This window comes from Cnephaeus nilssonii, assembly GCF_951640355.1.
Source record: "Cnephaeus nilssonii genome assembly, chromosome: 8".
NCBI classification, from domain to species: domain Eukaryota; kingdom Metazoa; phylum Chordata; class Mammalia; order Chiroptera; family Vespertilionidae; genus Cnephaeus; species Cnephaeus nilssonii.
The window spans coordinates 61344891-61369591 of NC_137079.1; the positions used below are offsets into that span (position 1 = coordinate 61344891).

General features: G+C 38.8%; 1 protein-coding gene across 3 annotated transcripts in view; it reads left to right on the plus strand.

Moving 5' to 3' along the window:
* The window catches only part of KLF12 (KLF transcription factor 12), a 451985-nt gene that overhangs the window by 52034 nt on the left and 375250 nt on the right, over window positions 1–24701 (plus strand). The window contains exon 1 of one of the 3 annotated variants that reach the window (XM_079778509.1): window positions 8517–11719. The exons of the other annotated variants lie outside the window; for them this stretch is intronic. The gene's annotated coding sequence lies outside the window, so the exon portion shown is untranslated. Of the gene's footprint in view, window positions 1–8516; window positions 11720–24701 lie in introns of those variants that run through there. 3 annotated transcript variants of the gene reach the window in all.

Here is a 24701-nt window from a genome sequence, read left to right on the forward strand (position 1 = left end):
CTTTTTTTGTTATTTTGTTGATGGTTTCTTTAGCTGTGCAGAAGCTTTTTATTTTGATGTAGTCCCATTTGTTTATTTTCTCCTTAGTTTCCATTTTCCTAGAACCGTGGTTGGCAAACTGCGGCTCGCGAGCCATATGCGGCTCTTTGGCCCCTTGAGTGTGGCTCTTCCACAAAATACCACGGCCTGGGAGAGTCTATTTTGAAGAAGTGGCATTAGAAGAAGTTTAAGTTTAAAAATTTTGGCTCTCAAAAGAAATTTCAGTCGTTGTACTGTTGATATTTGGTTCTGTTGACTAATGAGTTTGCCGACCACTGTCCTAGAAGATGTGTTGGTAAACATATTGCTACAAGCTACTAGTACATCTGATATTTTGCTGCCTATGGCTTCTTCTAGGATTTTTATGGTTTCCTGTCTTATGTTTAAGTCCTTTATCTATTTTGAGTTTATTTTTGTGCATGGTGTAAGTTGGTGGTCTAGTTTCCTTTTTTTTGCATGTATCTGTCCAATTTTTCCAACGCCATTTATTGAAGAGACTGTCTTGACTCCATTGTATGTTCTTGCCTCCGTTGTCAAATATTAAGTGAGCATAATGACTTGGGTTGAATTCTGGGTTCTCTGTTCTGTTCTGTTGATCTATATGTCTGTTCTTGTGCCGGTACCAGGCTGTTTCGAGAGCAGTGACTTTGTACTATAATTTGATGTCTGGTATTTGATCCCTCCAACTTTGTTCTTTTTTTCTCAGGATTGATGTGGCTATTCGAGGTCTTATTTTTTTATTTTTTATTCCATATGAATTTTTGGAGAGTTCTAGGTCTGTGATGCCATTGGCATTTTAATGGGGGTTGCATTGAATCTATAGATTGCTTTGGGTAGTATGGACATTTTAATGATGTTGATCCTACCAATCCATGAACACGGTATATTCTTCCATTTGTTTATGTTGTCCTCTATCTCTTTTTTTCAACGACCTGTAGTTTTCTGAGTACAGGTCTTTTACCTCTTTAGTTAAGTTTATTCCTAGGTATCATAATTTTTTTTGTGGCAATGGTAAATGGGATTGACTTTTTTGGTTTCTCTTTCTGTGAGTTCATTATTTGTGTATAAAAATGCCATACATTTCTGGGTGTTAATTTTGTATCCTGCTACATTGCCAAATTCATTTATTAAATCAAGCAGTTTTTTGATGGAGTCTTTAGGGTTTTCTATGTACAATATCATGTCATCAGTGAGTAATGACAGTTTTACTTCTTCTCATACAACTTAACAAAAGGAAGATAAACAATCCAATCAAAAAATGGGAAAAGGACCTAAATAGATACTTCTCGAAAGTGGACTTACAGAAGGCCAAGAGGTATATGAAAAAAATGCTCAAAATCACTAATCATCTGAGAGATGCAAAACAAAACAACGAGGTACCACCTCACACCTGTCAGAATGGCTATCATCAACAAATCATTAAATGACCAAGTACTCATGAGGATGTGGAGAAAAGGGAACCCTCGTACATTGCTTTGTGGGAATGCAGAATGGTGTGGCCACTGTGGAGAACAGTATGGAGTTTCCTCAAATTAAAAATGGAACTCCCATTTGACCCAGTGATCCCACTTCTAGGAATATATCCCAAGAAACCAGAAACACCAATCAGAAAGAACATATGCACCCCTATGTTCATAGAAATGCAATGTACAATAGCTGAGATTTGGAAACTGCCTAAGTGCCCATCAGCAGATGAGTGGATAAAAAAGCTGTGGTACATCTACACAATGGAATACTACCCTGCTGTAAGAAAGAAAGAACTCTTACCATTTACAGCAGCATGGATGGGCCTGGAGAGCATTATGCTAAGTGAAATAAGCTAGTCGGAGAAGGATAAGTATCACATGATCTCACTCATCTGTGGAATATAATGAACAACATAAACTGATGAACAAAAATAGATCCACAGACTTAGAATCATTGAACAGACTGTCAAACCTCAGAGGGAAGGCAGGGAAGGGTTGACGGGGGTGTTGAGAGGGTAAGAGAGCAACCAAAGGACTTGTATGCATGTAAGCATAACCAATGGACACAGACAAGAGGGGGTGAAGGCTGGGGCTGCGGGGGTGGGGGGGAGCAGGCCGGGAGAGGACAGTGGGGAAAATGGGGATGTGTAATACTTTCAACAATAAAGAATTAAAAACAAAACAAAAAGACCCACAAAAAAACAACAAAAAATATTTTTAAAATTGAAAGTACTTTTACATTTACACAAAATATTAGTAGCTCAGTGCTTTTTCATAGATTTTAATGCATTAAATGGAAACCAGGCTGTGAAAGTAAAACATACCCCGAAATTTTATCCTCATTGAAGATAATCATTGCTAAATCATGGTATCAGCAAGCATCAGCAATCCCTATTTCAATATAGATACTTGGCTTTTTGCTTCGAAAATGAATGGTTTTGTAGCATTTTTCAATGCTTGTTCCACTAACAATTTGCACCAGATTTATCAGAAGTATGGTTAAAATGCAGATCCTGGGGCTAATCCCAATGGCTAAATCAGAACTTTTGAAGGTGGGCCCAGGAATTGGCACTTTTGCAAGCTTCCCATTGATTGTGGTGAACTCTGATGTTAGAAGCCCACTAGCAAGTAAATAGCAGGTAAGAATTCGATTCACAACCACTTATGGCTGCTTCGATATTTATATTTTGAAATAGGATGATAATAACAGTAGCTACAATGAAGAAGTGTGGTGACTTATATGTAATCTAATTAGGTATATAGCAAGTGCTCAAGAAATGCTATTGGTAGTAGGGGTGGTCTATGTTGCCTGTTATTGTACCCATATGATATAATAACTGATAGGGCTCATAATCCCCTCAAAGAGAAATATGAGAGTATTACCAGAAAAATAATTTTTAAGAGTTATGCAAGCAGTGCCAGATATTGGCAAACTGTGGCCTACAGCCTGTTTTTATAAATAAGGTTTTATAGTACACAGTCACCCATTTGTTTAAATGTTGCTTGTGGTAGGACATGAATGATAACATGTTTCTAGAATTAAATGTGAATTCAAATCTGGCAGTAAGGAAGCCCACCTGGGCCTACAACTATGCCTATCTACATTTTCTCTATACTAATTCCCTTTCCCATGTTACTATTTGTAAGGACTATAACACCTGAGTCCTGAGGGTCTCCAAAGCATTTACCCAGCCGACTACCCAGATGCTGAGATGGTTACAGGACCTTGACACTGATTTTTAGGTGGAATGAGAAGGCAGTGATATATCCCTTTTACATTTTCATTTATGTAAATGTAAACATTTTCAGATGTCAGATGAAAATCTTTACATATATAAACGAAAACATGACAGACATCTATATTAGTCTTCATTAAAAATGTTTGGGGAGATTGAACAATTAAACGGCTGTTCTGTGTTCATATACGTTTGATTGTATGTGTTTTTTTTTGTATTTCTTTCTTCTGAGGTGTTTTGTGTTTTTCTCTCCATATATGTGTCATTCCCCCTTCACTTGTTCCCCTAATTCCATTTTGCCCCTCATCTTGCCTCTTTAACTGGCAAAGGTATGTAGTGTATGCATTATAACTAACATAACATTTAATATTTTTCTTAAAAAAAGTTCCCTGCTAAACAATAATTAAAAGTCTTTTTATGTGTCCTTTGATTAGTATTTTTATTAGCTCGCTGACTCTCCAATAAGGAAAAAAAAATTTCCTGTCCCCTGTTTTCTTGGACTCTGTGTCGCTGGCTCGGAGTGTTTGATTGTTTGGTGGAGTGGTAAAATTCCCCTGGTGTTTCCTACGCACTGTAAACTTGGAAAACACATATCATATTCTTTGGGACTTTATTGTTTCCTAAACCATCTATTTAAATACTGTCCTAAAGCTTAAACGGAACACTATTACTATGGCTGAGGATAATATGTGTAATGGAGTAGTGGAGTAGAATTCATCACTATCCTCATAACCATGCAGAAGCCAGCAGTCCTACAAAACACCCAGTAAGTTCTAGTGATCATTACATTTTGCCAATACCATGGTAGCTTTATAACGGTTAGTTGTAGTGATTTGTAAGTGGAGTGGTGAGAAGCACTTGACCTTTAAGTCCAAGGAGGCCTTTCTAAAGCCCTGATATTTGGGAAAGAGGGGTCCATAAGGACAGTAGTCAAGAGGAAATTTATTGCCTGTCACTGAACAGAGCAGTATCATCTAATGCACAGTTCTCAGACATCGGTAGCAGAGGAGGAGCTTTCAGTGTATTATTTTATATTGAGACTTCTGTGAACTTGAGAATGTTCGTAGTTCTTTTATAGGTAATGGTTGACTTGCCTCTCTTTATTTTCCTTTTGTTGTTTATCAGACATTTATATTTGTTTCATTATCCTAAATTTTTATTGGATTATGAGACATAACATCGAATGCACCAAGTGAATTGAATTTAAATTTATTTTTAATAATGAACTTCACATACTTGTTCTATGACATTAAAATAAATGATTTTGTCATTTGAATTATTGTTACACTTTATGATCCTGTGCTTATGTTCTTGCTTTTCCCCTAAAATTCCCATCTGCTACTTTCTCCCCACTATATTCCCTCTTCTAGCTATTTCAACTCTCAAAACCTCATTCCTAGTTCATGTGCCATCTGCTCCAAGAAGCTGTCCTGCTTTCCAAAGTCACAGCAAATGAATTCTTTTTTGCATTTTAATTTCTGTACTCCTAGACACAATTTGCCTAGACTTCTGTATCATAGTTATTTCATTCGTTTTTTCAACGTTACGTTTTTATATATATATATATATAAAATCAGGCTGAAACATGAAATTACTATTATTCAACTATTTTTGAGCATTAAACATAAGAAGTTCCTGTGGTTGAACTTCATTCTTCAACATTGAATGCACACACTTTTGAAAATAAACTATGGTCTGAGTTACTTAAACGTCATCTTGGACTTGGATTTGTGTATCTCTCTATCCTAGAGAACAGGCACAAAATTTTGTACACGACAACTACGTTCAAGAAATGCTAGTGGAAATGAAATTAATTGGACTGTTTACCATTATTTTTTATAAGACAGCTCATAATTGATGATCTAGAAATATTGCCTGTTCTGTGAGCCACATCTTTTTAAAGCCAGACTATGTGAGTTCACTGTGTATACTTTGCCCAGCTCATTTCAACATTGTAGTCAGATAACTAAAGTTAAACTTTTTGTCTCCAAGTCACTGTTCCTTATGTTTTAGTTCTATACTGTATTGTGTATTATATGCTGTTGAGTTGGCTCAAGTGATCTCCATAGTGTCCTGTCTTCAACAGCCCTGCTCAGCTCCTGTAGTCTCATGTCTATGGCTTCTTTCGTGGAGTCATTCTGTCTCAACTTTTCTCTTTTCCTGCTGCCTTCTGTTTTCCTCAGCATTATTGTCTTTTCCAAAGAACCCTGTCTTCTCATGATATGCCCAAAGTAGGACAGCTTTAGTGTTGTCATTTTTGTCTGCAGCCATGGTTCAGGCTTAATTTATTCTAGGATCTGCTTGTCCATCTTTCTGGTGGTCCAGGGTATCTTAGTGCTCTCCTCCAACACCATATTTCAAATGAACCCTTTTTTTTTTTCTAAACTGTATTACCTTTGTTAAAACATTTTTCTTTGCTTTGCCCATGCTTGTCTTATTTTGCGTTACCTAATGCAAAAGTAATAATTTACAGAAAATTTTCTGATTGTTCTTTCTCAAATTTTTTTATCAACTTAACTCTTGGCTGAAGGTCTGTCAGTGTTTCGCCTGCCCTGGAAAATGTTCCCTGACTTCTTTGTTTAATCATGAGGGGAAAAAAAATCCTTTTCTTCTTTTGAAGTGACATTTTGTGCTTGCTAAAGATCCAGTTAAATCAAAGGAGATAAAAGTTGTACTGACAACCTTGGACATTCCCTGTCCTTTGCCAGAAATAGCAAACTAGATACTCATCTTGTACAGAAATACATGCATGTTCATTCTCACTAAAAACAACTTGTGTTGGTCATTCTTAGAGGAGTGGATATCTAAGTTAGCTCATGGTGTGGAATCTGTGGTGTGGGGAAGATGAGGTTGGGTTGGAGGGCACAAGATATGGTATTGAATGAAGGGAGAAAATTGTGCTTTTTCTTTATTGACAGATTTCTTAGCTTAATACCACATATTCTTTCTTAGCTGTTTAAGTAGAGTACTTTCTTTCTGCTGAGTTATAAGACCTATTCTGTCAGCCTCTTTTACTACTTTGCTGTTTAATTGCTTTTCTAGTTTTCTAGAACTGTTGGGAGCAGGAGTGGCCCAGGATAGTAGGTGGGTACCAGAGGCTCTCTGGAAACCTACAGACCCAATGGAAAACTCAGAACTCTTCCTAAAGCAAAATGTAATGCAGATACTGCTGTCAGAGGACCTGGGCTCCACCCATTAGTATCAGCTTAGTGACGGGAAGAGGAAATATTGTAGAGTAACTTTAAGGGGCTTCCTTTGTCCCTGCCCTCATCAGTATTAATATTTTTCAGTGATCTTTTCAAGCTGATCCGTTTCCATTGTAGGAAATATTTTACGTACACCTACACAGATTTTAAAACTAAAATGAAGTGTTAAACATGGCTGCTACTGTGTTTTAATTACTTCAATTTGGAAACTGATGGCTCTCTGTCTGCTGGTTTTAGGTCCCATCACCTGGGGAGTTTTTACAAATAGTGGTATCTTATCCCAATCTCTAGAAATTCTTAGTCAATAGGTTGTTTAAGCAGTTTAAGTAATGTAAGCATTTTGCAGATGGGGCTCAGGATATCTTTATTTACATATACACTGAATGGCCAGATTATTATGATCTCTGAACGCATAATAATCTGGCCACTCAGTGTATGTATGTGTGTGTGTGTGTGTGTGTGTGTGTGTGTGTGTGTATACTAGTAGCCCATTTGCAGGAAGAATCCTGCAAGCGACCGCTGCGGCCGCGTGTGCTGCCGCCGCCATTGGGTATGCCGCGCCTGCACCCGCGTGCTGCTGCCGCCCCGCCCCGCCCGGGCTTTCCCTCTGGTAGCCACCTTGCTTTCCGCTTTTCCTCCCTCTTCCTTCTAAGTTGTCTTCAGTCTTCACTCCTCCCTCCCTCAGCATACGCAAATTAACCGCCATCTTTGTTGGGTAATTTGCATACTCGCCCTGATTGGCTGATGGGCGTGGCTTTGGCTGGTGGGTGTGGCTTTGGCATAGTGAAGGTGCAATCAATTTGCATATTACTATTTTATTAGGTAGGAGATATATATATTAGAGGCCCGGTGCATGAATTCATGCATGGGTAGGGTCCAGCCAGGCCAACCTGGCCAGGGGGAGGGGACATGGGCAGTTGGCCCACCTGCCTGCTGGTTGAACTCCTGGTCGAGGGGACAATTTGCATATTAGCCTTTTATTATATAGGATATACACTGCGTGGCCAGATTATTATGCGTTCAGAGATCATAATAATCTGGCCACTCAGTGTATATTGCCTTTTAAGAACACAAAACCCTCTAACCCTTTTAAGCATATAGTTCAGTAGTATACATTCACCTTGCTGTGCCACAGATATCCAGAACTTTTTCATCTTGCGAACTTTATACCCATTAAACAAGTTATTTCTCCTTCCTCCCACTCCGTGGTAATCATTTTATTTTCTGTGTCTATGAATTTGCCATTTTTGATGTTTTATATTAATGGAATCATATAGTTTTTTTTTGACAGGCTTATTTCAAATAAAAATTTTGTGCAACATTTAAACAATATTTAATTAACATTTATGGAGTGTCCTTGGAATAGAATGCCATGTATCATCGAGTCTAGCTGCATATATTCTCCTTTTTACACACTTTTTGAACATGTCTGAAGGTAACTTAGCATTGTATAATAGTTTAATTGACAGAGTTTTTGTTTCTTACACATAAAGTAATGGTACATCTTATAATTGATGGGAACTTATTTTCAGTGATGGTAAGGTAGGTGATTTCTGTAAGGGAAAACAATTACCTAGAAAACATTCATTTAGGGATGCCCTTACCGTTTCCAGACTGTAAATGTTTTAATTTAACTAAAGAAGAGCAAAGCTATTTGGAGTCATTAATCAGTACATTCGAATCGTTACTCTGAATGATTATGCTTCATTTATTTTGTGTCAGAATGTTTTCCACACAATAATAGCAAATAAAAGTATGTCATTAATTACACTTGAGCAGCTCATACATGTGTGGGTATATATATATATATATTTCCATATCATCACACAATGAGGGAAATTTAACACAAGGAAATATTATTCCTTACAAAAGAGTTGAAGATTTAATTAAATAATGATATTAAATACATAACCATTTATAACTGTGCCTTATAACAGTTTTAAATAATGCTTGAAAAAGTTTGGAGAAACATTTACATATACCTGTGTTTTCTTTTTCTAAATGAAAAGCATTTTAATAATAGGTTTTTATCTTTGGGAGGTAATCGTTAACACGCTTTGGAGAAAAGTGTGACTATTTTTTTGAAATGGGATCGATTACTTTGCAGAGCTTCACTGTGATGGGATTTCTGAAAAACATTTAATTACTATAAAAAGTTACAATTCTGTGCATGGAATTTTGCATTTGCCCCTTTACTGGAAATATGGACCCATGCTGATAAGAAATATGATGTCAGTCTGCTCTTGTAGTTGTCTGAACTCCATGACCCTCAGCAGTGCTCCGTTTAGCTCTTACCATTTCTCCTGGCTAGCAGGACTCTTGTCAGGAAATTGCAAAACAAATGAACAAACAAAACCCACATGCAGTATATAATCGCAATATTATAAAAACACACTGTATCTTGCTGAGTCCAAAAGGCAGAAGAAGTTAGCCAGCCACCAGTTTGTTTCATCAGCTGCTCTTATTTTTCAGAATAAATTAAAGGACTTACTAGTAATTTGTAGTTCAATAACTTCTTAAAAAAGACAAAATATCTCTCTGTTTTATAGATGAGAAAATACAGAGACAAGAAAAATGTAAGCAGTTTAAGTGATGCTACAGGAAAAAATGGGTGGAGAACATTTTAGAGATTCTTGGAGAAAGTCATAGTCTCTCTCTAAACTCTGTCCCCTCTCTTTTATAACAAAGCCAAAATAGTTTCAACTCTATTTTTTTCAAGCACCAAACCATTTCAAATGGATTTTTAAGCTCTGCTTATTCTTTTAGTGATCTTCTGATTTATAATTTTTATTGAAATTTTGAGTAATTGGTCAGATCTAAGAATTCTGATTATTAGGCCCATTTCATTTTTACTACATCACACTTGGTGATTCACTAATAATCACATTTCATCCTCTGCCCCCCAATTATAATATTCATTTAAGTATTTTAACATTAATTTTTATAGTTTCAAATTTTTACTCTAGGCTGTGATTTTAAAAAGCTGTTGAAGCCCAGATTCTGTTAGTATTGGAAGCACTCTGGATTTTAGGAGGATGTGAAAAAGAAAATGCGATTTAGCACTAAAAATTATTTACATTAGTATTTTGTGGAATATAGTAGTCCATGTACAATTATGGGAAAAAAGTCATTTTAAAGTATTTTAAAACTATACTTATACACTTTTTTTTTAATGGTTTTTATTGATTTCAGAGAGAAGGGAGAGGGAGAGAGATAGAAACATCAATGATGAGAGAGAATCATTGATCGCCTGCTTCCTGCACGCCTCCCATTGGGGTTCCAGCCTGCTACCCTAGCATGTGCCCTTGATGGGAACTGAACCTGGGACTCTTCAGTCTGCAGGCTGATGCTCTATCCACTGAGCCAAACCAGCTAGGGCAACATTCTTTTATATATAACAAATATAATATAATTTGAGATATGATTCATATACTATACTATTCACCTATTTAAAGTATGCAATTAAGTGCTTTTTAGTACATTCACAGACTTGTGTAGCGATTACCACGATTTTATAACATAAGGAAACCTATTTTTAAAAGTAGAGGTATTCAAGGACATCCGGGTTATTTGCAGTTTTTGGATGCTACAAATAGAGCTGCTTAAAAAATAAAGTATGTGTGATTATAACAAAATAATTAATCTTAAAATTAATGTCAGAATCGTGTGTTTAAAAACCTTTAATTATACTGTAATTATTTCTCAGCTATTTAGACATTTTGTGCCAGTGTGCTGAGCTGGAAATGTAAAATTTTTTCTTCTCTCTGTCTTTTTTTGTTTGTTGTTGTTGTGTTATATCAGTGTCTTAGTTTTCTTCATTTTTCTTTTTAAAAGTTGTTGGTCAGAAAAGTGAAATGGATGATGTTTGCTTAAACAGATGAGTTTTCTATATTATTGTAAGGGCCATAAACATATGTGTGGTTATTAAATGTAGGCTAGATATCTGTTTTAGTTTATCAAGTTCACGCGGATCCTGGGTAGAAAACTTATTACTTATTGAGCAGTGGTTCTCATTATTTGGTGCAGATTATAGTCACATGAGTATTTAAAAATATTAGTACATGCCCAGCCAGCATGGCTCAGTGGTTGAGTGTCGACCTATGAGGGCACATGCCCCGGTTGTGGGCTTGATCTGGGTAAGGGGTGTGCAGGAGGCAGCTGGTCAATGATTCTCTCTCATCATTGATGTTTCTATCTCTCTCTGTCTCTCCTTTCCTCTCTCTTTAAAATAAACAAATATATATATAAAAAAATACTAGTACCTTCCTCTAAACTTTAGCAATGTAATTTAATTGGTAATTTAATCTGGCATGGGACTCGGGTGCAAGTAGCTAGCAAATACCTGCTCTGTAGAAGCTCCTTCCTTTCCTTCCTTTTTTCTTTCCTTCCTTCGACATTTAAGTGCCCAATGTCTGTTCCAGCACTGTTTTATACCCCGAGGATATAAATAAAATTTGGAGTTCTTACATTTGAGTTGGCAAAAGATGCATAATAAATATTTGTTGAATTGAATAAAATCACAGCTGAGCCCTTTTGGCATACTTCTGTGCTACGCCTCAAATCCTTTGTACAAATCATGCCTTTTTGATATCCAGGAATATTTCAAGCACTGCCTGTCATTTCCTCATTGTCTGTTTCCTTCCCCTTTCATACTGAGTCACACCCCAAATCTAGCCGGGCTTACCTCATCAGGATCAAGTTGGTCCGCACTCAGTCCTCACTTCTCCATGTGCCACAAACTTACCTGGGTCCCCACACCAACCGGGTTTTGCATAAGCTCAGTGTTAAGTTAGATGATAGAGACGGGGGACACCCTGACTTGTAAGTCAGAGAAGGCTGTCCAAAGAGGACCTGTGCATTCTGACCTGACAGGTAGGTCCCAGCCTTCCTGTGCACCTTCTTCTCCGGGAGCAGGAAGGAGGACGCGTGGTGCGATGCTACGCGTGTTTATAAATTCGCACCGGGTTGATCATCTCTCCTGTGCTTCCCTACAGTTGCTTGGATATTTCAGAGTTGACTTTACTTATCAAAGGAAAAAAGAAGTACTTAGAAGTAGTAGCAAAATGCCCATGGGTGTGCCTGTGCCTGTGCTCATACACACATTTAAGAGTGAGAAAACAGTAGCAGAGGAAGCAGTTTTAATGTTTAACCAGTGATCTTTGTGTGTGTGTGTGTGTGTGTGTGTGTGTGTGTGTGTGTGTGTGTGTTAGTTATTTTTTTATTTTCCAGCTCCTCAGGATGAAGAAAATACCTTCTGAATAAGAGTAAGCGGGTATGTGTTGCTGGATTTTGTATCTTGCTGTGGTGCTTCTAGCAGAAATACAAAATGAAGGAAGAAGGAAAGACTGCAAGGTTTACTAATAAGCTTTCCTTCTGGTTGCGTCTCCGATGCCACTATTGGCATTATTTAATTTATATATGCAATAGTGAATTAATACTAATTAGAATTTATATATGCATTAGTGAATACTGTTAACCAGTCAAAACAAGTCCCACGTTTTTAGGAAAATAGTTTAAGGAAAACATTGTGCTTTTTACCTTATAAATGAAGTAATTAAAGTTTAGTTAGTGTGTTCATTCCTCAACCCTCAATGTTTGAACTTTTTATTTGGGCCTTTTCACTTTGCAGATAAGGTATTCTTTGGACGTATATGCGTTGGTGTATGTTTTTTAAAGAATTTTGTTTGGAAAGTATAAGTATACCGAAGGAGCTTCTGTGTGGCCACCATTAGAACAAAGCTTCCTAATTTCAGTGTCATTAAGTAAGCAGCTGGAGCAGCTGAATTCAAAGGAACAAGCATAGTTATTGACTGTTTTCTCTAAACACAGCCCAAACAAAGCTTTTCCTTAAGCAACACTGAGCAGGATTTGGAACTTCCTATGCCTCCAAAACGTCTTAGAAAGGTTTGTGGAAGTGCAAAGGTCAACATTATTGCATGAGATTCCTCTCCTCCACTTCCAATCCATGGTAATTAACTTCATTGAAAAATCTTGTATTTTAAAATCATCAAATCATATGATAAGAATCTCTAAGCAAAAAACCACAAACAGAAAGATACAAGAAATAGCCAATGGAAGTACATGCTCATATCAGTTATTCCCAGACTAGAGGCCCGATGCACGAAAATTCGTGCAAGAGTAGGTCTTCCTTCCCCCAGCTGCCGGCACTGGCTTCCCTCCAGTACCCGTGACCCGACTTCCCTCTTCTGGCCACCAGCAGGCACCTGGGCTGGCTTCCTTTGGGATGCCCGCAAGCACCCAGGACCCCAGCTGGCTTCCGCTGGGCCGCCCGCAGGCAACCGGGACCCGGGCTGGTTTCTCTCTGGCCCTGGCTTTGTCAGGAAGGATATCCGGAAGACATCCAGTCTAATTAGCATATTACCCTTTTATTATTATAGACTAGAGGCCCGCTGCACGAAATTCGTGCAAGGGGCTCGGCCCCTGCTGCTGCCCCCGCTGCTGCGGCGGCTGCCTCTGCCTCGGCCACCGCTGCTGCAGCTTTGTCCGGAAGGTCATCCAGAAGGACATCCGGAAGGATGTCCAGTCTAATTAGCATATTATGCTTTTATTATTATAGATAATTGTTCATAATGTCAGGGCAGTCAGATGATACAAATGTTGCTTAGTTTAAGATAAAGAGAGTTTCAAAAGTTGTAGCTTATATTACAGTGATCATGTGCTATTTTTTACATGTTATTTCATTTCTTGTAGGTAGTTAAGGGGAGTAATCTTTAATATAAACTTCTATAAACATCTTGGAATTGGTAATGATCAGGAGTTGGCCAGAATTCATTCATGTATCTTTTCATAATAATCATGCTTTCATTCGTTTTTATCACAATCATGCTTTCTTCAGTTTTTCTTACATTTTTGTTGGGATATAACTGACATATATCATTATATTACTTTCAGGTGTACATGATTAGGTGGCTATTCTATCTAATAAAGAAGGAATATGCTAATTAACCATCACTCCATCACAAAGATGGCTGCACCCACAGCTGTGGCCAAGTTCCCATAAGGAGTCTTAACGAGCAATCACCAGGGACCTGAGGCTGTGCCCCCCACTGTGGCGTCAGGCTGGGGGACCTCAGGCCGCACCCCCGACCCAGTGCCAGGCCAGGGGACCTAAGGCCACGCCCACCACCCGGCGGGGCTTGATGGGGACCTCAAGGTGCGCTTCTCATCCTGGTGCCAGGCCAGGGGACCTCAGGCCGTGCCCCCCACCAGGGGACTTGAAAGGGACTTCAGGCCACGCCCCCAACCCCAGCACCAGGCTGGGGAAACCTCAGACCGCACCCCCGCCCGGCGGGGCTTGTCAGGGGACCTCAGGCTGCACCTCCCACCCCAGCACCGGGCCAGGGGACCTGAGGCTGCACCCCCCTGCCTGGCTGGGCTTGACAGGGGACCTCAGGCCGTGCCCTCAACCCAGCTGGGCTTGACTGGGGACCTCAAGGTGCACCCCCAGTGCTTGGTCGGGGGAACTCAGGCCGCGCCCCGCCCAGCAGGGCTTGACGGGGGACCTGAGGCTGCGCCCCCCTCCCGGTGCTGGGCTGGGGGACCTCAGGCCATGCCCCCCATCCTGGCGCCAGGCCTAGGGACCTGAGGCTACGCCCCCTGCCCGGCAGAGCTTGACAAGGGTGGGACTGGCTGTGTCTGGATCTAGCCCAATGGGGGGGCGTCTGGCCGGGTCTGGGTCTCACGCAATTTTGAGGTGCATGTGGGTGGGTGGGGACTTGACTCTGGGTTCCTTGGTGTGCCCCAGATTCTGACAGGAGGAAGGTTTTCATATACATTTTACTAATTTTCTTTCATCTCTGACACTTCTATTCTAGAGAAAGGGCAAATAGTAATATTAAATTATTTCCTCTAATTAATCCCCTTTTAATGTGCATGAATTTCGTGCACTGGGTCACTAGTTTGTATATAATTACTGTGAAATGATCATCACAAAAGGATACATAACATTCATCACCACACATACAATTTTTTTCTTGTAATAACAACTTTTAAGATGTACTCTCAACAACTTTCAAATACACAATACAGTATTATTAAATATAATAATCATGCTGTACATTATATCCCCAGCACTTATTTTATTAACTAATAGTTTGTACCTTTTGACCACCTGTACTCATCTTGCTAATCCCCACTCCATGCCTAATTTGTCTTTTTATTGAGTATCTTCCATATAACAGACACTCTGTTAAGTGCTAATAGGTATTAAAGAAAGCCATGATGATATGTAAACAGTTAAGTAATAATACAGATGAAATATAATTTGATAAGAAGGTAAGTGTTGTAGATCTGCTTTCATGTCTTTTATTTCCAGGTAAATTTATAAATCCAAGTTAAATTTCTTTTGTGAGAGAACTTGAGGTTTTATAAGGAGGCTTGAATGCTGTCCCTGCTTTCTGTAACCTAAGTTTCTGTGGTAGGTTGTCCAGTTGTTCCAAGGAGGAGGAAAATTTAGGAGATGCTATTTATTAGATTACATTGTGTTTTACCATCTTCTGTTAATACATGAAGATTTTCTCATTCTTTATCATTGTTATTGATTTAAAATAATAGTAATCACTATGTAGGGTCAGACCCATGGCCATTCCAGGGGAGTCTTGTCTCTGGAGGCACCATGTTGTGGTTTTTTCATAGTCCACTAATGTCTTAATTTCTTTAAACTTCTAGTTTCTGTTGAAGCCATTTTAATTTGCCATCTACTAACTTTTAAAAACTTTATAGAACTTTAAAAAATTTAGTCTCACAGATTAAGAAGTTATTTTTATGTAGGCTTATTACCTAATATGGAATAGTGATTTTTCCTTTTCTTTATCTTATTTACATTTCTCTCAGTTTTTAATGAGATACACCTGAGTGTACTGCTGCCAGAATTAGATGAACAAATTGTGTGATAAAATCCATGGCAATTATGATTCCATAGATTATTTGGCTTATGTTTCTAGACTGAAACACAATATTATCTACACTAATAAAAGAGAAACATGCAAATTAACCATCACTCTGCTACACCCATAAGCCACACCCACCAGCCAATCAGGAGCAAGTATGCAAATTAACCCAACCAAGATGGCAGCCAGCCATGGAGCTGGAGCAAGAAGGAGGCTTGGGTTGCCCCAGCAATGGAGGAAGCCAAGCTTCCCGCTTGCCCTGGCCGGCCCTGGCCTCCACTGAAGGCTACAAAGTTTCAATTATAGAAGATGAATAAATCCTAGATACTTGCTTCCAGCGGGCCTGGCCTCCACTCAAGGAGGTGCTGAAAAAAAAAAAAAAAAAAAGAGAAAAAGGAGGGGCTGGTACCTTGGGTCACCGGGGGGTGATCAGGCCAGGATGGGACAGCAGGGGCCGTTGGGGATAAGCAGAGCAGCAGGGGTGCCAGTTGGGGCTGAGCAGGCTGTCAGTGGGGGTCAGTTGGAGGTGATCAGGACAGCGGGGGCGCGGAGTTTGAAGTGGGCAGGCCAGCAGGGGGGCAGTTGGGGGTGAGCAGGCCAGTGGGGAGGGGAGGTGTGTGTGAGCAGGCCAGCATGGGGGGGCAGTTGGGGGTGAGCAGGCTGGCATGGGGTGCAGTTGGGGGTGATCTGGCTGGCGGGGAGGCATTTGGGGGCGAGTAGGCCAGCGGCGGGGGGAAGTTGGGGGCGAGCAGGCTGGCAGGCAGAGTTGTTAGGGGCAATCAGGCAGGCAGGCAGGTGAGTGGCTGGAGCCAGCAGTCCCGGATTGTGAGAGGGATGTCTGACTGTCAGTTTAGGTCTGATCCCTGTAAACCGGCAGTAGGACATCCTTTGAGGGGTCCCAGATTGGAGAGGGTGCAGGCCTGGCTGAGGAACACCTCCCCACCCCCTGTGCATGAATTTCATGCACTGGGCCACTAGTTTTTATATAGCCTTCCTCCATTCTCATGATCATTAAATTGTATGTAGGCATCATCTTTAACATTATTATTTATTAAGGTCTGGATGGTTAATACTATGACGAGCATCCTAACTCTGTAAAGGTCATGTTTGTTTTATTACAGTTCTATTTGGGTAATGTTTATATTTTTATGTTTGTTAAGAGTGTATTAGAGAGTGATCTTGTATGAGTTGTTCATAGTGAATTTGGGTCCATTTCCTGTTTATTAGCAACTTGCCATCCAGTGATTCTATAAACATATAAACTGATATTTTTTTCCATCATGAATTCTTTTACTTTTTTTTTAGTAAACCATTTTCATAATCTCATAACTGGTCTCTTTACTTCTGTATCACCTCCATTCATTTTCCAAACTGTTTGGAAATATACCTGCTAAAATACAGGTATGATTGTGTCATTCTTTTGTTTAAAAAATAATGATTTCTTTTAGTTTATGGTCTAAAATTCAACTCTGTCCCTAGTGGTGCGGCTCCCACCCTGCCTTTCCAACTTCTCCACACTTGGGAACCTTTGGTGTCTGGGACCTGTGGTGCTTCTTAGTGCTGCCCTACTTTGCACATGTGCTCTGTCTAGATCACCTGAACTCACTCTCGGGCCTCATGGAAAGTCTCCTGACACTATCACTCACCCTGCTGCTCTCCACACCACGTTTGTTATTTTCGTTTCGACATTGAACATTTACTTATGATGCTTAGTATAATGGATAGCTATTATTTGTTAGCATATCCATCTATCGCATTAAATTTTGACTTGTTGGAGTACTAAAACCGTTTTTTCTTTGTATTCACAGTCTCTGTTATAGTACCTGGCACATAGTAGGTATAATATTAAAAAGAGAGGAGCCCTCTTGACAAAAGGAATAATAATCAATAGTTGGTCAGTTAATAAAAAAAATATAAAGTAGAGGAATAGAAAAATGATGTCTACATATTTCAAATAATTAATTCAAACATGAAATTTATAAATATGTAATTTTTGGCAACTCTTTGATCCAAAGCTCAGACTTTTATTCCAGTATAGATCTACAGATGGGATTCATTGTTATCTTTCTTACAAAAATCACACCCATAATGAATTGTCTATTATTTCCAATTTGTTTCTTTAAAGTGGAGTTAAAACTTAGAAACACTTTGGAAGACATTTATGTTTTATTTTCCTATTGTTGTACAGTTATGATGCCCAGATCATTTTCAGTGTCAACTTTAAAAAATTATTATTTTTCTATGGAGTAGTTTTTGAAAAGTTCAAAGTATTCAACTTAATTTTCATAGAAACAGTTATTGTGCTTCTTTTTTATTCCTATTTAAGTAATAGATGATTTAATAAAATCACATTATTATAATAATGTACCACTGCAAAAACAGGTTTAGGATCAGAAGTACTCTTACTACAGATCCGGCTCCGCTGGCTGGTGGTAGCAGTGAACTCGGTCTGCTGAAGGAAGGAGCTTACTTGTTGGGGACATGCAGGTGCATTATTCAGTGTGATGTACAAGGGAAATGGCCATCATCGGTTCATCTGGACAGTTGGTTAAGTGGAACTTGGTTAAAAGCATTCTACCACGTTCCTCAGATTGATGCTAAAAGGATGGTTATCTCTATTACTTGGCATTTTGGTAACTAACAGAGCTTAATACAAACGTGTCGGCTTTCCTGTGCATTCTGTCTGCCACAACATTTATAACGATGTTAAATAAGGCCACTTTGAGCGCCTGTCTCCTGAAGTCCTCATGCTTATACATCTGATTCTCTGTCATTAGTCTACTGCTTTAACCATGGCAAAATGCAATTTTTAAGACTGGTCCTTGTTTTGTTCCATAGGGTTCATGGCTGTCAAGTAGAGTGAGTGCTCAACCATATCCTACCATTAATTACTGTTCGTTTTTTCCCTCAACATGTTGCTTTCTTCAATATTGGGAAGGCCTTCATTTTGAGAATTTTGTGATTGGGAATCCTGTTAGCAAGTATGTCCTTCTACATAGTGGCTGGTTGTAGTTAGAATTTTACATGTATGCCAGCAATTTGCAAACTGTGCCTTGAGGTTATGCTTTGTGACTGTGCTAGTCAGGTTTTTATGTCTAGTTTAATAATTAGGTTTAGACACTGCCTTAAATTAATTACTGTTTGAATTAGTTCCTGCAACCTGTTTCAAAAGATAAGATGGTATTTGCAATAGTCTTGATGCTTTTCCTTAATAAAGACCAAGCAGACAGCTATTCAGTTTCTGTTTCTCCTTCTCCCCTGCCCTCCCATCTCTCTCATCTTAAGTACATACTGTGCAGAAAATCTTACTTATGTCCAGAGGTTTTATCTTTTGAAGCAATAGTTAATTTTTACTACTCTGGAGAACTTTGCAAGGTTACTTTCACATTCTTTCTTGGCAGGCCAAATTATTAGTTTGTACTTGACCTGCTAATCTTTGAGTGTTTTCCTATATTCCTTGATAGGGCTCTCATTCCAGTTTTTGCAAAGCATTTAGCTATTTATTTTTCCTCCTACCCTGTCCTCTAAGCCTCTGCCCAGGGCCTGATCATTTTGATCCTTGGCAGATGTTTATCTTGGGCAATGGATAAGGTCTTTATAATGGTCTTCAAACGGCTTATGGTTTATTTTCTTAAAGCTGCATGTTTCCTTTTCAGGAATAAAGCCCCATTTTTAAGAGTTGACTAGTGACCTGCTGTAGCCATCTCCCAGGGCTGGAGCGCTGATGCTGTCTGGTTGTGAGGACTCTTTCCCAGTGGGCAGCTGCTTTTGATTTTTCAATGTTAGGTAAACTTCTCCTGCCTGACACCAAGAGGCGTATACTCAGATTGCATTGCTATTATTCTTGGTGTTTTCTCTTCTCCGACTTAATGAAAACTATGAGGGTGTTATTTAAAAGGGTCTTACAAGCAGTACCTCATGGTTTGACTATATAGGCTCTTTCGATGTAATGCATATATGAGTCGGTAACAGTTATGCTTCCTAATAAAGGGAAATTATTTGTGGAAAAAGAAAAGCAAACTGGATTATTAGAGCAAGTAGCTTAGAAAAGCAAGTGTTCAAAATATTCACCATCTGCTTCAGTAGACTTTTTGAGAATAACATAGTACATTCTGAAATCCCCAGACACAGGCATCTGCATTTCCTCTTCACAGTCTCATCTTCTCAGCATTGCCTCTAGTTCCACAGGCCATGCTAGACTGTGGGTGTAAATGGACCGCATCCTGCACAACAACTCACATGCTCTGTTTGTGCACCCGCCTGCGTTCTCTAGGCTGTCACCCCCCTAGAAAGTCTCCCTCAATCCTTTCGTGTCCTGGTCTCCAAGGCACCTTCTGGGTGCGGGTGAGTCATTCCATCAACTTGTTAACATGTAGAGAGTCTTCTCTATTTCAGTCTCTTGATTGCTCAGATCCCATCCTCATAAAACCCTACAAGCCCTCATCATTGCTAATTCTCACTCCTAATGTAGGAGTGAGATCTAGTAAAAAACTCGGGGGCGAACTTTTAATTTCTTCGAGGCAGATCATTCAGAGCTTTCTATATTGTCAGCCCTCGAGCAGAAGGGAGACTGTCCCCTCAGTTCACCCCCTAGAGCTGGGGTCTCAAGCCATGTTGCTCAGGTACTTTCTCCACATCACTCCTTCACTATTGTATGGGTTCAGTAGTCTTCATGCAAATGGTTACCTATGCGTTCACTAAATTTCCACATCATCGTATACACCTAGATATGTCCCATGTCCTTTCTACTCCTCTGGGACTCTATAGATGTAAATGAGGGGCCAGATAAATGACTACATAATATAAATTACAATAATTTTAAGATAGTTACATGAATATCCATTTCATATTTGAATTTCTAACTTTGAAAAATACATATTTTGAATACAGACAAGATGTAAAATTATAAATTTAATGTGTATATATATGCTGATATGTAGGTAGGTGCATATAAATCATATATGCAGTAGTATAAAGTGTGTACATATGATGCAAAGTATGATATGTGAGTAAGTTGTGTTTATGATTCAAACAGTAGTATGATACACATGTGTATGTGTGTATGTGTACATATGAATCAAACACAAAGTAGTATATACTTATGGATTAGGTAGGGTAATATAATATGTATGTGTGTATATATGTGTATGAGTCCAACACAGTATTTAGTATAATGTGTTTGTGTGTGTGTAGGTGAGAGTCGGAGCCAGGTAAGTATGATGTGTATGTGTGCATATATATGCTTTTGTATAATTGAGATACATAGTGATTTAATGTGTATGTTTGTGTGCGAGTATGTGTGAATGTGAATCAGACTTAGATTAGTATACCTGGAGAAACAGTATAAATAAAACTTATATTGATTTCAAAATAACACATACATGACTGCACAATCACAGCATTTCTAGCACTCTTAGTAAAATGTAGATTTTTACTAGCTCTAACTAAGGTCCTGTAGGGTTCTGAATTAGATGGTTATTTCGGTCACTGTCACACACTACTTAGTTTATTCCATCACTATGTGAATTATTATATTTGTAATGGCATTTATAACTGACCTTTCAGCATTCAGACTCTCCATTGTAGCATTGCTTATTAGCCTCTGCAGGAGAGACACAACTCGAATTTCATGGTTGTTTTTTTCTGAACTATGCCCAAACTGGCCCTGGTTATAATGATTAAGGGACTCTAAGTGATTGAGTGAAATCCTTCAAGTATTCATTATCATAGGCAGTGCATACTGTAGGTAGTATATGCCACATGCTAGATACTCAGCAAATAATTGTGGAGTGAAGAAGTCATATGATAAAATGCACTTTCAGAATTCACTGTCATATATGTGCCATGTGTTCTCTGAAGATTTCTTTGTGAAGTGTTGGTGAACAGGGGTGGTTTCCCACCATCATGTTTGCAAGAAGGCGGTGCTGTTTAGATGCTGTTTGTAACTGACAGACAGTGAAAGGAGAGGAGCTGAGGGGTGAAGGGAGTAGAATGTTGGTGCTTTTCTCTCTTTTGGGAACAGCCATTGCACCCCTTTCAGAAGAACCATCTTAAACCAGTGAACCAAATTATTTCATTAGCTCTATGTTATAGAATCATATGGGAGCTTTTTCTCTGGGCATAAATCTTCTGTCCTTTGGGCACTGAAGCAGTTAATCTAAATGCTCTCTTTGCGAATCAAAGTGCAGTGTAGACGTAGCACTGAGTTATGATAGTGGAACATCAGAAGGTTCTCCTTTGCTCATAGAGTATTCTCTTACTAGCATGTGGTAACTGCAAAAGGAAGTGAAAAACTCTATAAGGGAAAATTGTAAACATTTAAAGAAAATTTGGTAATCTAATACAGAATCTAACACCTTTTTCATTGTGTGAATGCCTTACACTTAAATCCCTCCCCCCACATCCCCAATTCCATTTGAGCATTAATCACTGAAGCTTGCTGTGAAGGCAGAAATTGTCTTTAAAGGCCCTTTTGTCATGCTTAGCCTGATTAGGTGTAGTGGTAATTAATTCTTTGATGCCTTATTTCACCTTCTTACTCCTGGGAAAAGGAGTAAACATGAGAAATACGGCTTTAAAAATTTAGCTGATTATCAGTTATCATAGATATTCTTCAGGAAGATATTTGGCTCTAAAATGAATGAAGTAAGAACATGTCCTATAAGGTTGGTTTACCTAGTAGTTTTGAATTCCATGAAGTTTAGGCTCTAGATTAGCTCTTTTGGTCCAGGGCCTCCTTACAGTGTTTTGACATTTTTGCATTAGGTTTGTGCTGAATCTAACCTCAGAAAGGAGACTTCTTTCAGAGTCAAAATGAAACTAAATATTCATATTAGGGGGTGGTGGGGAAAGGAAAAAAAAAAAAAGTCTTCCCCATAGGAGCAGACTGCAGGAGAGTTCTGCCAACTGGCCTGTGTGTGAGAACTAGTGAAGTCATCAGGCCAGAGCTATTTTAATCCACTGACACGGTGCTCTGAGGCAGCTGGAGGTGCTGCACTGAGAGATGTTTTCAGAAGCAGAAAATTTCCCTCCTGACTGACAGCATCCCCATTTCTCACCAGTGGGGCCTGTGACAACTCCAGGAAGTACGAGGGTCTGTGTAATGGCCCAGGCAGGAGGAGGGTGAAGAGGCTTTCTCTCCTGTTCAGGTTATCTGTAGTGATGTCTCAATAGCAAGATGCCAAGACTATCCAACAGCATAGGTCGCCATGAGTAAGGAGAATGGTGATGGTGGGAAGCTAGAAATGAAATCATTTGTTTGTATGGCAAGGCAGATGATTTTTCTTTTTTTCTTTTACTCAGAACGGTCAGAAATGCAAAGGCTGTCCTTTTGCCCACACAATCTTGTAGGAGACTATGAGCGAAGTAAAGGAACTGGGACATATACCATATATAATTATCAGCATATTGAAAACAAATGGGAAGTCATATTGAACAGTAAATTATCTAGAACAGACCCAGTGTGGGACAAAATACTGTTAAATTACATTTATTGAATTCTTAAAAAAAGATCTGTCACTTGTAATACACTTTTTGAAACCTGAAATTAATTTTAGTTTTCTGATTATGAACTCTGCCTGTCATTAAAGATACTTCAGAAAAGCATAAGAGAATATTGGATTAGAGAATCATCTACCGGATGCTGTTTCAACCACTTCCGAAACGATCTAAAAGTGTACACAGAGCTTGATCCCTTCAGAGTCTTAGAAAAAGTCCACACACATCAACTGCATGGTGATAAATTTAGAGATCATGAGATACTAAGTTTGAGCATAAAAACTTAACTCTTTTTCAGCTTCACTGGTGCAGTATTTTAAATTTAAAAAGCGAGAGGTATTCTCTGATAAGTAGCTTCCTACAGTAGGGACTGAATCAAAGCAGACACTCTTTAGCATGAGTGCACTCAGGGGTCACGACTGAATGCTGCCATGATTCAACCCTGGTTGAGCAATGGGAAGCCAGAGGCAGGAAGCTGTCTTGTTTATTAGAAATAGGGTAACCACAGTCTCAGACAACTGAGGAAGATTCTGCGGCGACTTTCATTCTGAATAGCAAGGCCTAGTGCAAAAGGAAAAAAAAAAAAAAAAGACCAAAGTATTTGGTATAGGTGTTTATATAGAACTAAACCTTATAGTTCTCTTGTTTACTTCTTAAAATGTGTAGTTAAAAAGGTACAACTCGTAAGGTTTCTTATTTAGCAATAGCTAAATGTTTAACAAAGCTCTCATATAAAGTCAAAGTATGAAAGAGTAGGTGGCACTGACTTCAGCCGTACTTGAGGAATTCAGAATAATATAACTTTAACTTAGGTGGGTGTGCCCTTCAAACTACTCCAAAAGAGATGTTCTCCTTGGGATTGCTGGGAAAATGGGGGAGAGGCTGCAGGGTAATTTTTGTTTTTATTATTTTACATAATTTGGGCCATCATTTGTTACATTTTTAATCACAGATGAAGAAACTGAGACTCCCCTCCTTCCCCCCTCCCCCGCCCCCCCCAAAAATGTATTTCCTATCCGAAGTCTCACCATCTGGGAAGTATTATGGAACTTAGTTGAATGAATCTAAGTGAGAGTTACTATATGTTTGATAATTGACTTGCCATTTTGTGGGGAAAAATTCAGAAAAACTGAGATATACTTATATTAAAGGTTTTCTAGACATTATTTTCCCTCTGATACTTAGAAGGTACTTAAGAATCATGAATTTTGGTATAATTTTTAAAAGCTGAGTTTGAAATCTGCTTATTGTTGTGGGACCTTGGGCAACTTACTTATTTGGGCCTAAATTTCTTCATTTGTCAAATGAAGTTAATATAGAACCTACCTAAAAGGATTGTTGTGACATTTTGAAAGAATATATCTGAAATGCCTAGTCTGGTGCCTGGTATGTAGGGAGAGAGAGAGCAAGGTAAATGTGGACTGCTATTATGATGACTAATAATGTTATTTTGTTGTATAGTAACCTCAAGTTCCTCATTGGAAAGATCCATTTTTATTTGTGTCAAAGTATTGGACCACACAAAGTAGCTCAGGGACCAAGATTTAGCCCTCTGACTATACCCCTGTTTACTAGAAAATAATTTTCCTCTGGTGGGCTGAAATAAATGCTCTATCAGGAATAAAGTTTAAGAAGTTAGACCCTGTGACTAGAGTTCAATGAACATTCCACAGAGAATAGATAATAGGAATAACAATGCCCACTTCACAGTAGCAGGTTTTATTCATGGTCTTTTTGTATATTAGATCCCTTCTTTCTTCTGTTTCTCACTCTTGGCTGGATATGGGTATACATTTTTATATGTTACTTTTGTATATTTTACTTAAATGATAAAATTATGTGTTAAAT